This window comes from Bos javanicus, chromosome 21 (assembly GCF_032452875.1).
Source record: "Bos javanicus breed banteng chromosome 21, ARS-OSU_banteng_1.0, whole genome shotgun sequence".
Taxonomy (NCBI): Eukaryota; Metazoa; Chordata; class Mammalia; order Artiodactyla; family Bovidae; genus Bos; species Bos javanicus.
The window spans coordinates 1,726,532-1,744,125 of NC_083888.1; the positions used below are offsets into that span (position 1 = coordinate 1,726,532).

At 37.4% G+C, this 17,594-nt stretch overlaps 1 long non-coding RNA gene and 1 other non-coding gene across 4 annotated transcripts in view; both read left to right on the top strand.

Moving 5' to 3' along the window:
- LOC133234071 (uncharacterized) overlaps positions 1 to 17,594 on the top strand; it is a 153,241-nt gene that overhangs the window by 16,356 nt on the left and 119,291 nt on the right. For all 3 annotated transcript variants that reach the window (XR_009731995.1, XR_009731996.1, XR_009731997.1), the window contains exon 5: positions 16,488 to 16,564. This is a non-coding gene — a long non-coding RNA (uncharacterized LOC133234071). The remainder of the gene's footprint in view (positions 1 to 16,487; positions 16,565 to 17,594) is intronic.
- Positions 17,280 to 17,346, top strand: LOC133234837 (small nucleolar RNA SNORD109A). The gene has a single exon (XR_009732333.1). It is a non-coding gene; the product is annotated as a small nucleolar RNA SNORD109A (small nucleolar RNA).

The following is a 17,594-nucleotide window of genomic DNA, read 5'->3' on the forward strand; positions in this document are numbered from 1 at the left end:
AAAATCTAAGATTATGGCATCCAGTCCCATCACTGTATGGCAAATAAAGGGAAATAAAGTGGAAGTAATGACAAAGTTTATTTTCTTGGGCTCCAAAATCACTGATGATGGTGACTAAAGACATGAAAGTAAGGAAGGAAAGCTATGACAAACCTAGACAGCATATTAAAAAGCAGAGACATCACTGCCAACAAAGGTCCATATAGTCAAAGCTGTGGTTTTTCCAGTAGTCATGTATTTACATGAGAGTGGGACTATAAAAAAAGCTAAGTGCAGAAGAATTGGTGCTTTCAAATTGTTGTGCTGAGGAAGAGTCTTCAGAGTCCCTTGGACTTCAAGGAGATGAAACCAATCATAAAGGAAATTGACCTTAAATAGTCATTGGAAGGACTGTTTCTGAAGCTGAAGCTCCAATACTTTGGCCACCTGATGTGAAGAGCCAACTCATTGGAAAAGACCTCAATGATGGGAAAGATTGAAGGCAAAAGGAGAAGAGGGCAGCAGAGGATAAGATAGAAAGATAGCATCACTGACTCAAAGGACATGAATCTGAGCAAACTCTGGGGGATAGTGGAGGACAGAGAAGCCTGCCATGCTACAGTCCATGGGGACTCTGAGAGTCAGACAGGACTAACAGGCTGAACAGCAACAGCAGCAGTGTCCTGTTTGTCATCTATAGTTTTAACAGACATTGAAGAACCAGTAGGAATTTCTTCTTTCTTTAATCATTCCATGTTGTGTAAATCAACTATTGCATAATTAATGGTGCTTTTGATTGCATTCTATATTTGTTTTTGATATAAAGATATGTCAAATAAATTATTTGCCATTAAAATTTTTATTTTTCATCATTGAATATTGTCCATTTTTTGTTCTTCATTACAGACTACTTAGTAAGATGACTTTTTCGTCATTTTTGACTGTACTTTTACCATCGTATCTTCCTGCATTCAATCTAGCCACTTGTACACTGAAATTTAAACTTTATTCCTGCTAGGTGCTTTCTGGAACTATTATGTATATTTGTGAATATGCATATTTCCTAAATAAATTAGTTATTTGTTGAATGCCTTCTTAATATCTGATCCTAATTGGCAGGAATTTTCCAAATAGTTTAGTGCTCTTCAGTTTTTAGTTTTCAAGCATTTTGATGCCAGTTTTTTGGTACTTTTTATTTTCTTTTTTTCTTTCTGCATGTCTGATTGATAGGTGGTATAGAAGTCTATGATTTTATGTGAGTGGCAACACCAGTGTAGCATGTGGTGACTCAAATTTCAAATAAAGCATTGGACTAGTGAAAACAGGGCTCTATGAAAGTTTCATTCAATTGGGAAACATGAAGATTATAATGGATTTTCATCTCATAAATGACTGGCATAATTTCCAAGATCCTTTTGAGAAACTTTCATCTATCTTCTGAATTTACTTTAAATGAAACTTCAGAAGTTTTATTATTCTATGGTGAATATTTATTATAACCTAAAAATGTTTAAACAATTCATTTTCATTGTATTTTTTAGGGTGGTTATAGTGTTGTGATATGCTTTAAGCATTCGTGGACTACTCACAATTAAGAGACCTAGGCAACTGTGGCCTCATGTTTGAGATTCATATATATGCTTTGCCTATGATATGTGGTCTTGAATATAATATATGCAAACTGATATATATTCTAACATTTCTAATATTTGCATTGCTTTACTTCTTTCCTTAGAAAGGAAGTGGGCTTCCCTGGTGGCTCAGATGGTAAAGCGTCTGTCTGCAGTGCAGGAGACCTTGGCTCAATCCCTGGGTTGGGAAGATCCCCTGGAGAAGGAAATGGCCGCCCACTCCAGTATTCTTGCCTGGAAAATCCTATGGATGGAGGAGCCTAGTAGGCTACAGTCCATGGGGTCGCAAAGAGTCAGACATGACTGAGTGAGTTCACTTTCACTTTAGAAAGGAAGTACATAGTGCAATTAATTATTATTGTTCTTGATATTGCATCCTGATAATACACCTAAGGACTTGCTTGTTTGTGTCCTTGATTGATAAACCTGTAGTCAACAACGTAAGCATTTTGGCTATTTTAGAGTAAGAATAATATTCCTTGTGTAGAAATCATAGAATAGTCCACATGAATAGTACATACATGAGAGATGTAGTTCTCAATAATAATAATGAAAAAATGAAATCTCAATTTCCTAAAGTACCTGGTAGATCCCCAGAAATGTTGTAGTAAATGTTCCAGTTTACCCTTGAAAGGTTGTTTTGGTCTACAGGTTATGGTTCTTGCCTCAGGCACGAGAGGTCCCAGGTTCAGATTCAGGACAAGCCCCCAAGATGAAAGGTTGTTGCTGAGCCCTGAAAGATGCCAGGATTCTTGGCCTCCAGAAGAGAGGAAATCAAATGATGAGGCTTGATCACTCAGAGCTTTTGTGTGATAAAGTTTTATTAAAGTGTAAAAGAGATAAAGCTTCTGACATAGACATCAGAAGGGGGCAGAAAGAGTGCCCCCCTGCTATCCTTAGCAGTATGTTACATATCTATCAGCAGGCTGCTAATTAGAGAAAGGAAATGTCTCAAAACTCAGAGTGGCACCCTCATCCACATGAATTTTGAGATAACATTGGCACAAGGTGAGTCATCCCAGGTGATAAAACAACTGACATGAATCTTAAAGAAAGGCAGGTTTCCAAGCAAATATATAGTTTCATTAACATAGGGATCACGATAAACTGTGGACAATTCTGAAAGAGATGGGAATACCAGACCATCTGACTTGCCTCTTGAGAAATCTATATGCAGGTCAGGAAGCAACAGTTAGAACTGGACATGGAACAACAGACTGGTTCCAAATAGGAAAAGGAGTACATCAAGGTTGTACATTGTCACCCTGCTTATTTAACTTATATGCAGAGTACATCATGAGAAACGCTGGACTGGAAGAAACACAAGCTGGAATCAAGATTGCCGGGAGAAATATCAATAACCTCAGATATGCAGATGACACCACCCTTATGGCAGAAAGTGAAGAGGAACTCAAAAGCCTCTTGATGAAAGTGAAAGTGGAGAGTGAAAAAGTTGGCTTAAAGCTCAACATTCAGAAAACGGAGATCATGGCATCTGGTCCCATCACTTCATGGGAAATAGATGGGGAAACAGTGGAAACAGTGTCAGACTTTATTTTTTTGGGCTCCAAAATCACTGCAGATGGTGATTGCAGCCATGAAATTAAAAGACGCTTACTCCTTGGAAGGAAAGTTATGACCAACCTAGATAGCATATTCAAAAGCAGAGACATTACTTTGTCAACAAAGGTCCATCTAGTCAAGGCTATGGTTTTTCCTGTGGTCATGTATGGATGTGAGAGTTGGACTGTGAAGAAAGCTGAACGCCAAAGAATTGATGCTTTTGAACTGTGGTGCTGGAGAAGACTCTTGAGAGTCCCTTGGACTGCAAGGAGATCCAACCAGTCCATTCTGAAGGAGATCAGCCCTGGGATTTCTTTGGAGGGAATGATGCTGAAGCTGAAACTCCAGTACTTTGGCCACCTCATGCGAAGAGCTGACTCATTGGAAAAGACTCTGATGCTGGGAGGGATTAGGCACAGGAGGAGAAGGGGACGACAGAGGATGAGATGGCTGGATGGCATCACTGGCTCGATGGAGGGGAGTCTGAGTGAACTCTGGGTGTTGGTGATGGACAGGGAGGCCTGGCGTGCTGCGATTCATGGGGTCGCAAAGAGTCGGACACGACTGAGCGACTGAACTGAACTGAACTGAACATAGATTGGGAGAACAATTCTGTGAGTAAAACTTACTGGTTTGTTGAGCCCTTATTGATTCTGAGTCTTAAGCTGAACGAATTGACTTGAAGAAAGACAGAGTCTAGGGTAAAAACATAGTTCATTAACATAGCTTAAGAAAAACATTTCCATAAGAAAAACGCATTGGTTAGCTCAAGATTTGACTTCGGAAGTAATGATGCTAAAGCTGAAACTCCAGTACTTTGGCCACCTCATGCGAAGAGTTGACTCATTGGAAAAGACTCTGATGCTGGGAGGGATTGGGGGCAGGAGGAGAAGGGGACGACAGAGGATGAGATGGCTGGATGGCATCAGTGACTCGATGGACGTGAGTCTGAGTGAACTCTGGGAGTTGGTGATGGACAGGGAGGCCTGGCCTGCTGTGATTCATGGGGTCGCAAAGAGTCAGACACTACTGAGCGACTGAACTGAACTAAACTAAGTTCAGGTGGAATCAGGTATCATCATGGCAGCACAGAATTTTAAGAGAAAACTTTTAATTTTGTATAGAGAAGGGAAAAAAATTGACACTTGTAGTTTGTTTCTTCCTGCCGCTTAAGAGAGAGAGAAAAAATGCCTGACACTTGCAGCCTATTTCCTCTGTTTGGAGACCCCTAGCCTTCCTGCCTGTTACCCTGTCACCCTGACACCAGGGTTTAAAGATACTATATCTGGTAAGAATTTTCAGGAAAGAATGATTAAATCTCTGGGTAGTTTTATAGTTCATCATCTTCATCATCAATTAAAAATGGGCAAAAGACATGAATAAATTTTTTCCAAAGAAGACAAATGGAAAGCAGCTTTATCATTTCATTGATGAGTTGTAGAATTTTACTGGTAGCATCGTTAGGATTTTCTATGTATAGTATTATGTCATCTGCAAAGAGTGACCGTTTTAATTTTTCTTTTACAATTTGGCTTCTTTTCATTTCTTTTTCTTCTCTGACTGCCATGGCTAGGGCTTCCAAAAGTATGTTGAATAAGGTGGTGAGAATGGACACCCTTGTCTTGTTCCTGATCTTAGCTTTCAGATTTCAGGAAAGACTTTCAGATTTTCACCACTGAGTGTGATGTCACCTATGATTTTGTCACATATGGCCTTTATTATGTTGCAGTAGGTTCCCTCTGTGCCCATTTTCTGGAAAGTATCATAAATGGGTATTTAATTTTATTAAAATAATTTTCTGCTTCTATTGACATGATCATATGGTTTTTATTCTTCAATTTGTTAATGGGGTGCATCACAGTCATTTAGAGATATTGAAAAATTCTTGAATCCCATTTGATCATGGTGTATGGTCCTTTTAATGTATTTTAATGTATTGTTGGATTTGTTTTGCTAGACTTTTGTTGAGGATTTTTGCATCTATGTTCCTCAGTGCTATTGGCCTGTAATTTTCTTTTTTGTGATGTCTTTCTGTGGTTTGATATCAAAGTCATGGGGACCTCTTGAATGAGTTTGGCAGTGTTCCTTTCTCTGAAATTTTTTGGAAGAATTTCAGAAGGATAGATGTTAACTCTTCTCCAAAAGTTTGATTGAATTTACCTGTGAAGTCATCTGCTTCTAGATGTTTGTTTGTTCTGGGAGGAGTTTTTTCCCTCGGTTTCAATTTCAGTACTTGTGGTTCGTCTGTTTATACTTTCTATTTCTTCTTGATTCAATCTTGGAAGGTTGTACCTTTCTAAGAATTTATTTCTCCTAGGTTGTTCAGTTTATTAGCATATAGTTCCTTGTGGTGTCTCTCACAATCCTTTGTATTTCTGTGATGCCAGTTGTAACTTCTCCTTTTTCATTTCTAATTTTATTGATTTGAGTCCTCTCCCTTTTTTTCTTGATGAATCTGGCTAAAGATTTATCAATTTTGTTTACCTTCTCAAAGAACCAGCTTTTAGGTTCATTGATCTTTGTTGTTGCTCTCTTTGTCTCTATTTCAATTATTTCTGCTTTGGTCTTTATGATTTCTTTCCTTCTAATAACTTTGAGTTTTAATTGTCTCTCTAGTTGCTTTGGGTGTAAGGTTACATTGTTTACTTGGGATTTTTCTTGTTTCCTGAGGTAAGATTGTATTGCTATAAATTTCTATATTAGAACTGCTTTTGCTGTGTCCCATAGGTTTTGGATCATCATGTTTTCTTTTACATTTGCCTCTCTATATTTTTTTATTTCCTGTTTGGTTTCTACAGTGATCCATTAGTTATTTAGTAGCATACTATTTAACCTCTATGTGTTTCTGGTTTTTATAGTTTGTGGGTTTTTTTTTTTTTTCTTATAGTTGATTTCTAATCTAATAGTATTGTGGTCACAAAAGATGCTTGATATAATTTTAAGTTCTAAAAATTTACTGAGGCTCAATTTTTGGCCCAAGATGTGATCTATCCTGGAAAATGTTCCATGTGCACTTGAAAAGAATGAGTATTCTGCTGCTTTTGAATGGAATGCTCTGTATATCAGAGAAGGCAATGGCAACCCACAGTACTCTTGCCTTGGAAAATCCCATGGATGGAGGAGCCTGGTAGGCTGCAGTTCATGGGGTCACTAAGAGTCAGACACAACTGAGCAACTTCACTTTCACTTTCACGCATTGGAGAAGGAAATGGCAACCCACTCCAGTGTTCTTGCCTGGAGAATCCCAGGGACTGGGGAGCCTGGTGGGTTGCCATCTATGGGTTGCACAGATTCGGACACGACTGAAGCAACTTAGCAGCAGCAGCTCTGTATATATATCAATTAAGTCTATATGGTGTAACGTGTGATTTAATGCCCATGTTTCCTTATTGATTTTCTTTCTGGATGATATGTTGTCCATTGTTGTAAAGGGAATGTTAAAGTTCTCTACTATTATTATGTTACTATCAGTTCCTCTTTTTATGGCTGTTAGTATTTGTCTTACATATTGAGATGCTCATATGTTGAGTGTATATATACATTTACAACTGTTATATCTTCTTACTGGGTAATCCCTCGACATTATGTAGTGTCCTTCTTTGCATCTTGTAACAGCCTTTATTTTAAAGTCTATTTTGTCTGATATGAGTATTGATACTCCAGCTTTGTTTTGATTCCATTTGCATGAAGTATCTTTTTCCATTCTCTTACTTGCAATCTGTCTGTGTCCCTAGATCTGAAATGGGTCTCTTGTAGACAGCACCTATACAAGTCTTGTTCTTGTATCCATTCAGTCACTCTGTGTCTTTTGATTGGAGCATATAATCCATTTACATTTAAGCAAATTACCAATGTTTATGCTTAATGCCATTTTGTTCATTTTTATGAATATTTTCTGTAGGTCTTTTTTCTTTCTCTTTTGTTTTCTTTTCTTGTGGTGTGATGTACATACAATTTTAGTGTTGTGCTGGTGTTGCTTTTTCTTTTGTTTGTGTATCTATTGTAGTTTTTTGGTTTGTGATTACCATGCAGTTTTGATATAGCAGTCTATATAAATATAAGATTGTTTTAAGTTGCTGGTCTTTTAATTTCCAGTGCATTTCCAATACCTTGCCTTTTTATACTTCTCACAATTGCTAGATTTGATGCTGTATTTGTGTGCAGATGATTTCCCACTTCTATTTTATCTTTGCCTTTAACAGTGAGTGATCCCATTTGTAATTTTTGTTGTTGTTGTTTGTTTCTAGTTGTGGCCTTTTTGTTTCCACCTAGAGAAGTTCCTTTAGCAGTTCTTGTAAAGTTGGTTTGGTGGTGCGGAATTCTCTGGGTTTTTGCTTGTCTGTAAAGCTTCTGATTTCTTTGTTGATTCTGAATGAGGGCCTTGGTGGGTATAGTATTCTTAGTTATAGGTTATTCCCTTTCATCACTTTAACTATATCATGCCACTCCCTTCTGGCCTGCAGAGTTTCTACTTAAAAATCAGCTGATAACCTTATGGGGATTTCCTTGTATATTATTTTTTGCTTGTTGGTTTTAATATTTTTTTCTTTTTTTCCCAGTTTTATCAATATGCATCTCTGCATGTTCCTTCCTGGCTTTATCCTGCCTAGTGAAGTGAAAGTCGCTCAGTTGTGTCCAACTCTTGCGACCCCATGGACTGTAGCCTGCGAAGTTCCTCCATCCGTGGGATTCTCCAGGCAAGAATACTGGAGTGGGTTGCCATTTCCTTCTCCAGGGGATCTTCCCAATCCTGGAATCGAACCCATGTCTCCTGCATTGCAGGCAGATTCTTTACCGACTGAGCTAGGAAGGAAGCCCATTATCCTACCTGGAACTCTGCAATTCCTGAACTTGGGTGACTGTTTCCTTTTCCATGTCAGGGAAATTTTGAGATATGATCTCTTCAAATATTTTCTCAATCCCTTTCTCTCTCTCTTTTTCTGGGACATCTATAATGCAAATGTTGGTGAATTTAATGTTGTCCCAAGGTCTCTAAAACTGTCCTCATTCATTTATGTTCTTTTTACTTTATTTTGTTCTGCCGCAGTGAGTCCCATCATTTTGTCTTCCAGCACATTTATCTGTTCTGCCTCATTTACTCTGCTACCGATTTCTTCTAGTGTGTTTTTAATTTCACTAGTTGTATTGTTTATCTCTGTTTTTTCCTTTATATCTTCTAGCTCTTTGTTAAACATTTCTTGTATCTTTTTAGTCTGTTCCTCCATTCTTTTTATAAGATCTTGGATCATCTTACTATCATTACTCTGAATTCTTTTTCAAATACATTGCCTATTTCCACTTCACATAGTTTTCCTCTGGCATTTGTCTTGTTCCTTCATCTGGAACATATTCCTCAGCCACCTTATTTTGTCTAAGTAATCCACAGGCTACAGGATCATAGTTTCCCTTGGTTCTGGTATCTTCCCCCTTGTGAGTGAGGCTGATCCAAGACACTTGCTCAGGCTTCCTTGTGGGAAGTACTGGTGATTTCCCACCAGTTGGTGAAGCTGGGTCCTGTCCTTCTGGTGGACAGGGCCCTGTCGAGGGGTGTATTTAGTGGTAGCTGTGGGCTCAGAAAGACTTTAAGTGGCCTATACCAAGGGAACATTTCATGCAAAGATGGGCTCGATAATGGACAGAAATGGTAGGGACCTAACAGAAGCAGAAGATATTAAGAAGAGGTGGCAAGAATACACAGAAGAACTGTACAAAAAAACATCTTCATGACCCAGTAATCACAATGGTGTGATCACTCACCTAAAGCCAGGTATCCTGGAATGTGAAGTCAAGTGGGTTTTAGGAAGCATCACTACGAACAAAGCTAGAGGAGGTGATGAAATTCCAGTTGAGTTATTTCAAATTCTGAAAGATGATGCTGTGAAAGTGCTACACTCAATATGGCAGCAAATTTGGAAAACTCAGCAGTGGCCACAGGACTGGAAAAGGGCAGTTTTCATTCCAATCCCAAAGAAAGGCAATGCCAAAGAATGCTCAAAATACCACACAATGCTCATCTCACATGCTAGTAAAATAATGCTCAAAATTCTCCAAGCCAGCCTTTTTCAATACATGAACCATGAACTTCCAGATGTTCAAGCTAGTTTTAGAAAATGCAGAGGAACCAGGGATCAAATTGCCAATATCCCCTGCATGATCAAAAAAGCAAGAGAGTTCCAGAAAAACATCTATTTCTGCTTTATTGACTATGCCAAAGCCTTTGACTGTGTGGATCACAATAAACTGTAGAAAATTCTGAAAGATATGGGAATACCACACCACCTGACCTGCCTCTTGAGAAACCTGTATGCAGGTCAGGAAGCAACAGTTAGAACTGGACATGGAACAGACTGGTTCCAAATAGGAAAAGGAGTACGTCAAGGTTGTATATTGTCACCCTGTTTATTTAACTTATATGCAGAGTACATCATGAGAAACACTGGACTGGAAGAAACACAAGCTGGAATCAAGATTGCCGGGAGAAATATCAATAACCTCAGATATGCAGATGACACCACCCTTATGGCAGAAAGTGAAGAGGAACTCAAAAGCCTCTTGATGAAAGTGAAAGTGGAGAGTGAAAAATTTGGCTTAAAGCTCAACATTCAGAAAACGAAGATCATGGCATCTGGTTCCATCACTTCATGGGAAATAGATGGGGAAACAGTGGAAACAGTGTCAGACTTTATTTTTTTGGGCTCCAAAATCACTGCAGATGGTGATTGCAGCCATGAAATTAAAAGACACTTACTCCTTGGAAGGAAAGTTATGACCAACCTAGATAGCATCTTAAAAAGCAGAGACATTACTTTGCCAACAAAGGTTCATCTAGTCAAGGCTATGATTTTTCCAGTAGTCATGTATGGATGTGAGGGTTGGACTATAAAGAAAGCTGAGCGCCGAAGAATTGATGTTTTTGAACTGTGGTGTTGGAGAAGACTCTTGAGAGTCCCTTGGACTGCAAGGAGATCCAACCAGTCTATCCTAAAGGAGATCAGTCCTGGGTGTTCATTGGAAGGACTGATACTGAAGCTGAAACTCCAGTACTTTGGCCACCTCATGTGAAGAGTTGATTCATTGGAAAAGACCCTGATGCTGGGAGGGATTGGGAGCAGGAGGAGAAGGGGACGACAGTGGATGAGATGCCTGGTTGGCATCACCAACTCGATGCACATGAGTTTGGGTGAACTCTGGGAGTTGGTGATGGACAAGGAGGCTTGACGTGCTGTGATTCATGGGATTGCAAAGAGTTGGACACGACTGAGCGACTGAACTGAACTGAACTGATATGCTGATGGGGGGTTGGGTGTGTTGTGTTCCAGCCCTGTGGATTTTTTGGCCTGAGGCATCCTAGCACTGGAGCTAAGGGCTCTTGGGTGAGGCCAGATGTTGACATCTAAATGGTCGCCTCTAGAACAGCTCATGCCAGTGAGTACCCCCGAATACCTCTACCACCAGTATTCTTGTCCCTGTAGTGATTCCCCGTAGAGTTGCCCTCTGCCTCCTCAGGAGACCTTCCAAGTCCAGCAGGTAGGTCTGGCTGAGGCTCCAGACCTTCATAAAGTCACTTTTTTTCTCCCTGGGTCCTGGTGTACACAAGACCTTGTGTGTGCTCTCCAAGAGTATAGTTTCTGTTTCCCAAAATCCTATGGTGTCCCCTCAATCAAGCCCCACTAGCTCTTAAAGTCAAATGCTCTGAGGGGCTCCTGCACCTGATGTCAGGCGCCAAATAAGGGAGCCTTACTTGGAGCTCAGAATTCTCACACCTATGGGGGAATCTCTGTGGTATAATTATTTTCCAGTTTGTGGGTCTCCCCCCTGGTGGCTATGGCAGTTCATTGTACTGTGTATGTGCCATATCTACCATCTTGTTGTAGCTTCTTCTTTGTCTTTGGAAGTGGAGTATCTTTTTTGTAGGTTTGTCTTTTTTTGGTCAGTGGTTATTCAGCATATGGTTGTGAGTTTGGTGTGTTCATGAAAGTAGGTGAGATCAGCTCCTTCTATTCCACCATCAGCCTTGAATCCAGGTTGCTGACTTGGGTCAGTTCAGCTCTCACAACATGAGTCATCTGAAAAATTAAACTGGGAAGCTTAGATCTTGAGTAGCCATTCCATTTCTGGGAAGATGTTTTCTGCATACACATTCAGCAACCATAGTAGCTTCAGAGCAATTGTCCCTCTGTGTCTGCAGAGGATTTGTTCCAGGAACCACGAGGATAATAGAATCCTATTCAATCCCTTACATAAATTGGTGTCACTGTAGCTTTTAATGTATTAATATTTATTTTTATTGAAATGCAATTGATGTGCAATATTATGTTAGTATCAAGTGTGCTAACAGTCATTTGACACTTATTACATACATTATGAAATAGTCACCACAATAAATCTAGTAACCACTTGTCTTCATATGCAGTCATTACAATGTTATTGACCATATTCCTTATGCTATATACTACATTCCAAAGGCTTATCTATTTTATAGCTTAAAATTCGTACCTCTTAATTCCTTTCACCTATTTTACCTATGTGCCCCCACCCCTGTAGAAAACACCAATTTTTTTTCTCTGTATTTATGAGTCTGCTTTGGTCTTTTGTTTGTATTGGTAATTGATTCCACAGTTAAATGAGGTCATATTATATTTGTCATCTGTTTGACTTACTTCACTTACCATAATACTCTATAAGTCCATGTTTTCATAAATGTCAAATTGTATTCTTTTTATGGATGAGTAATATTCAATTGCATATATATATATATCATATATTTTTATTCATTCATCTATCAATGGACACTTAAACTGTTTCCATATCTTGGCTATGTAAATAATGCTATAATAAACATGAGGGTGAATATATATATTTTCAATTAGTATCTTTGTTTTATTTGTGTAAATACCCAGCAGTGAAATTGCTGGATTATATAGCAATTATATTTTAAATATCTTGAGGAAGCTCTATACTGTTTTCCATAGTGACTACACCAATTTGCAATCCCACCAACAATGCATAAGAGTGCACTTTTCACCACATCCTAAACAACACTTATTTGTTGACTTTTTTATTATTTAATGTAATTTTGATAGATATAAGGTAGTATTTTATGTTGGTTTTTATTTGCTTTTCCCTGATGTTTATTAATGTTAACATCTTTTCATGTATCTGTTGTCCATCTGTATATCTTCTTTGGAAAAACGTCTGTTCAGGTCCCCAGCTCATTTTTTAAGTGGGTGTTTTTGTCTGATGTACAGTTGTATATGTACATCCAAGCTTGTTTTGGTTAGTTGGAGTCAAGTTTCCAAATTTTAGAATTATTTGTTCTAGCTCTGTAAAAAAAGAAATACCATTGGTATTTTCATAGGGATTTAATTGAATCTAAGGTTGGCTTGCATACAATGATCATTTTAAAAATACTAATTCTTCCAATCTATAAGCATGAAGTGTATTTCCATTTATTTGTGTCATCTTCAATTTCTTTCATCAGTCTTATCGTTTGAGTGCAAGATTTTTACCTCCTTGGTTAGAGTTATGCCAGGATATTTTATCCTTTTTGATGCAATTATAAATCAGATTATTTTCTTAATTTCTCTTTTGATACTTTGTTATCAGTATATGCTGCTTCCCTGGTGGCTCAGACGGTAAAGCATCTGCCTGCAATGTGGGAGACCCAGGTTCAATCCCTGGATTGGGAAGATCCTCTGGAGAAGGAAACGGCAACCTACTCCAGTACCCTTGACTGAAAAATCCCATGGATGGAGGAGCCTGGTGGGCTACAGTCCATGGAGTTGCAAAGAATCAGACATAATACTGAAGTGAGAGACTTCACTATTAGTATATAGAAATGTAACAGATTTTTTTCCATCAATATTGTGTCCTGTGACTCTACTAAAGCCACTGAAGATTTCCAGTAGTTGTTTGGTGATGTCTTGAGGAGTTTTTATATATAGCATCCTGTCATCTGTAAACAGTGACAGATTTACTTCTTTCCGATTTAGTTTTACTTTTTGTCTGATTTTTGTGGCTAGGACTTCCAATACTATGCTAAATAAAAGTGGTAAGAATGGGTATCCTTGTCTTGGTCCTGAACTCAGAGATGTATTTAATTTTTCACCACTGAATTGATGTTAGCTATAGGCTTGTCATAAATGGCCTTTATTTTGTTGTGTTTATTCTATACCTAATTTGTTGGAATTTTTATTAAATGGATGTTGAATTTTGTCAAAAGCATTCTCTGAATCTATTGAGAAGGTTTTTATGATTTTTATTCCACATTGATTAATTTGTGAATATTGAACCACCTTGCATTCCTAGGCTAAATCCTAGGAATTAGGAAGCCATCTAGTCCTTGACATTTTTGTTAGAAGTTTTAAATTAATGATTCTTTTTTAATTACTGCTAATTTGGTGTTTATACTGTCTGTTTTTTTCTGATTCTATCTGGGCAGATTGTATAAGGAATTGATTCATTTTTTCTAGGTTTCACATTTTATTGGTGTATATTGTTCATAGTCAGAGAAGGCAATGGCACCCCACTCCAGTACTCTTGCCTGGGAAATCCAATGGATGGAGGAGCCTGGTAGGCTACAGTCCATGGGGTCGCGAAGCGTCAGACACGACTGAGCAACTTCACTTTCAATATTCACTTTCATGCACTGGAGAAGGAAATAGCAACCCACTCCAGTATTCTTGCCTGGAGAATCCCAGAGACAGAGGAGCCTGCTGGGCTGCCATCTATGGGGTCACACAGATTTGGACACGACTGACACGACTTAGCAGCAGCAGCAGCAGCAGCAGCAGCATTGTTCATAATAATCTCTTATGATATTTTGTATTTCTGTGGTGCTGATTGTAATTTTTTATTTTTATTACTTATTTTATTTGAACCTGCTCTCTTTCTTGGGGATTCTTGGTATCATTGAATTTTCTATTATTTCTTATTCTCTGTTATTATTTCCACTTTTATCTTTATTATTTCTTTTCTTTTAATAACTTTTGGGTTTGTTTGCTCTTTTTCCTAGTTCCTTTAGATGTAACTTTATATATTGTTTGAGATGTGATTGTTTTCTGAAGTAGGTTTGTGTAACTATAAATTTTCATCTTAGAACTGCTTTGTGGCTAATATTTTGGAATGTTGTCTTTAGATTTTCATTTATCTTCAGGTATATTATTTTTCTATTTGTTTTAGTTGGAGGATAATTACTTTACAATATTGTGGTGGTTTTTGCCATACATTGACATGAATCAGCCATGGGTGTACATGTTTCTCCCCATCCCATCCCACCAACTTTGAGTGCCCTGTTTCATGCATTGAACTTGGACTGGTCATCTATTTCACATATGGTAATATACATGTTTCAATGCTATTCTCTCAAATCATCCCACTCTTACCTTCTCCCAGAGTCCAAAAGTCTGTTCTTTACATCTATGTGTTTCTTTTGTTGTCTTGCATATAGGGTTGTTGTTTTTATTGTTTAGACCCCATGTTTTTGATTCTGTGCCATTTTTCTTGTAATTGATTTCTAGTATATAATTGTGATTGGAAAAAATGCTTGATCTGATTTCAATTTTCTTAAATTTATTGAGACATCTTTGTGGCCTAGCATGTGATCTATCCTGGAGAATGTTCCATGTGTATTTGAAAATAATATTTATTTTGCTGCTTTTGGGTAGAATGTTCTACATATATCTATTAAGGCTACATGATCTAACATTTCATTTAAACCCAATGTTTCCTCATTGATTCTCTGTATGGATGATCTATCTGTTCATTGAGGTAATTGTGGTATACAAGTCCTATATGTGTGTTAGTCTCTCAGTCATGTTCGACTCTTTGCAACCTGCCACTCTCCTCTGTCCATGGGATTGGCTCGGCAAGGATACTGAAGTGGGTAGCCATTCCCTTCTCCAGGTGATCTTCCTGACCCGGGGATTGAACCCAGGTCTCCTGTGTTGCAGGTAGATTCTTTACCATCTAAGCCAGCAGGGAAGCCTAGAAGTCCTGTACTATTATTTTATTACTGTCAGTTTCTTTCTTTATGGTTGACACTATTTGCTTTATGTTTTTAGATGATCCTATTTTGAGTGCATAGATATTTTCTATTGTTATATCTTATTGCTAGGTTGATCACTTAATCATTATATAATGTCCCTCTTTGTTTCTTATACAGTTTTAAGTCTATTTTGTCTGATGTAAGTATTGCTATTCAAGATTTCTTTTTTTTCCATTCACATGGAATACCTGTTTTTATTCCTTATTTTCAGTCTGTATATATCTTTCAATCTGAAATGAGTTTATAGGTAGTATATAGTGTGTGTGTGTGTGTGTGTATCCTGTTTTTATATTTATTTAGCACCATTATATGTCTTTTGAGTGGAATACTCAGTCCATTACAACTAAAGTAATTATTGGTAATTATGTACTTATTTTCATTTTGTTAATTGTTTCCTGGTTTTTGTTAAAAAATGTATCCTATCCTATGTGTTTCAATATGAACACATGTCTTCTGTGGCTATGGAGTATAAATCTATCAGATAGAAGAAGTATCACATTGAATACTTTGCATACTTTTATAATCTTTTAGGTGATATAACCCAAGTTCACAGTTAACTACTGTTTCTTTAGACCTGGGTTCGATTGTTTCTATTATACCAAATATACGTATCAGCACTGAAAATCACCTCACTGCAATACCACTTCATGTATCTTTTTAGACAGAGGAATCTTGGGATCCTTCTGGAGTTGCCATTATAACCAAAGTTACTAAAATCAAGTCGAATACCCACCTATGCTGTTTTCCCTATAAGCTGGATGCAAATGGTAAATTCTCAAGAGAATTAGTATGGTGTAAGGAATGCTTATTGGTTGGTAGTTGTCCTGTCTGGATCAAGGATGAGCATAAGTATCAGGGTTACTGAAATCCATCCAAGTGGCCTTAGACAAGTAACACTCCCAGAACTGGCTTAATTGATAACTTCCTCAAATATCTCTCAATACCCCTACCACATGCATTGCATTTTTTAATCACAGGATATTTTTATATCATAAGGTACTTATATATTATATAGTCTGTATTAGATACAACTTTAGAATTTTCCATTTCAGATAACTGCTCTGTCATTTGCATAGTTCAGTAGAGAGGATTATAGGCTATTTGCAAAAAGTAAAAAACTCAGAGAGGGAGCAAGTGGACAAGTGAAATAGGAAGGGTGACAGTGTATGAAGCAACTGTGAAGTTTGTGGAAAGAAATGCCCATATGATTAAAATGGAATCATGCATGGTTTGATCTGATCTATTTTCTTTGTGGTGTTTTGCTGCAGGTCAAAAACTAGAACAAGTTACCGTGCTTTCAAGTGAACAAGTTATTTTCAAGGAAGGAAAGTGAGCAGCTACACTGGTACAGTTGTAATTCTTATGTGTTTTATAACTAATGATGTCAATAGTCAATGTCTGTAAGGTCATTCTTTCAGAGACTCAAGGGAAAATACTTTTATGATAGATATATCTTTTCTTGTGAATGTCTCTATATGGTTCAAGGAATTCTGATTATTGTTTCTTCCCTTTTTAGAACCTTTTTTATAAACAGTAACATGAATAATTTTGGAGAGTCATTGTCATATTTCCTCTTCACCATTTTGTATTGAATGACAATAATCTTGTAATTAAATGCAAATATGCTAAACATTGTTACTTTTAATTTTTATCTGGCACATTCAGAACATAGATGCTTCTACTTATATTTGTACTGTAACTATACTACATATAACTTTGCTACATTATTTACTTTTCAAATTTTTAGTTAAATTTTCTTTATTTTCCCAATAGATTTTATCTAATTTTATTAGAACAATTCAAAGTCACAGTTTTCCTCATATATATATATATATATATATATATATATATATATACACACACACACACATATATATATATGAGGGTTTTATAAATATATATATATATATATATATATATATATAAGAATTTCATTATTCAGGAACTAAATATAACGTTTACTATACCAGATACTATTCTTTATTCATAATGCAGTAGGTAAGCCTGAAGGAAATGAGCCTGGCTATGGAAATGCTTATTTGTTGGGAGGGTGCTTGTCTGGATCGATGATGAGAAAAACTGTCTGAGGATGCTGAGGGACTCATTCCAGATGTCAATCTGAGGTCCAGATGAATGCCCCTCTAACCGGACAAATAAGACTCTCAGAGCCTGGCTCTATGTGGTGACCCCTCAGTGACAACATGCCAATGTTAGTGTGCTTTTTTTCTTCCTCAAAGAAAAGGGCATTAGTGTCCTATCCTGTAGGGCATTATATACCGTTATGATATAGTGATCAATTTTGCTTTATTTTGCTCTTTGAATAAAGAGTCATAAACATGACTCTATATATACATGTGTGGCTTTCCTGGTGGATC